A 1,393-nucleotide genomic window follows, 5' to 3' on the forward strand; every position below is an offset into this window, starting at 1 on the left:
TTAGCTAATTAGGAAAAATAATTCCTTCTCACAACTTCAACTTTGCCTTCTCTAAAATCCTTCACTATTTCATAGGCAATCAGAACTTTCTAGTATTCTTCTTTCTTATTTTCTAAGGAAGGAAGTAAAAGAAAACTTTAACTGTAGATTAAAGAAAAAAACAAACCACCACCACTTTTTCAGGCCTATAACCCACAGTAAGAAATATATAACTTCGCACATGCACACACAATAAACGAAATGAATATTTATTTAAAAATACAGGCTTTACCATTTGTGACGTACTCTTAGATTTCCTATTCTTTTCTATATTTTAAATAAAAAATACTTGACACATGCCACTATATTTATTTCATGACCCATAATGGTACATGACCCAGTTTTAAAACACTAGTCTAAGAGGAGATGCTTTGAAATGAGCATCATAAGCACTCCCTTCATACTTATTTTAGATGTTGTTTTTAATGGATTTTGTATATTCTTCCTTCATACATAAAATCACTTTTAAATCAATGTCGTTCGAGATTAGTTTAGTATTAAAATACATGTATAGTTTAATTCTCTGGTTTGCATTAAGCTTATGTGTAGGTTCCATTCAGATTAGGCTTTCATGAAGATTTAATGACTCTGAATTTTATATTTAAATTATATTTCATAAATGCATTTTTTGAGGGCCCTACAGAATGCAACGCACTGGAATATAGTATTTAAACATAATTGATCACTTTGATTTAGGAACATAAGTCATAGATATGCAAAAAATGTAAACAATAATATAGGAAAGCCATAGGCTTATAAATGGATAATGTGGATAATAAAATCTATGAATTTAGAGGTGAGAAGGATTAATGAAAGGACATAGCTTGTTCTTGAAGGATAAGAAAGTCATCCGGGGAAAAATCATTCAGTTCTACCATCTTAATAAAAATGAATAAAATGTTAATAACCTTCATAAATACTATCATAAATTTAACTAAGGTATTTAAAAACTTGAAGTAGGAACTTACTTACACTGTTAAATTTTTATTTTTGTAGATTACCCTCAAAGCAACATCTGTAATTCGTTTATCAAAGTTTCAGATAATAATCACTCTAAAAGTAACTTAATTATCCTAAATATGAAATAATTTTGGTAGATTTTGAAATAATCTATAAAATATACATACACTACATGTCCTCTACTTCCTTTTCACTATATTTCAAACTTTGTTCCTATAAGAGTTAATTTTATCACTAATAAAGGATAGATCTGGTGGGCATAAAATAGTGAGAAGAAAATAATTTTCTAAAATTTATCATTTCTATCATTTCTAATTATGCATTTATCATTTCTAATTATGCAAATTGCATTTATCTTGAAGTATTATAAATAAAAATTCATAATTTAGTAATT

Source organism: Pteropus alecto, unplaced genomic scaffold, assembly GCF_000325575.1.
Source record: "Pteropus alecto unplaced genomic scaffold, ASM32557v1 scaffold338, whole genome shotgun sequence".
In the NCBI taxonomy this organism is placed as follows: Eukaryota; Metazoa; Chordata; class Mammalia; order Chiroptera; family Pteropodidae; genus Pteropus; species Pteropus alecto.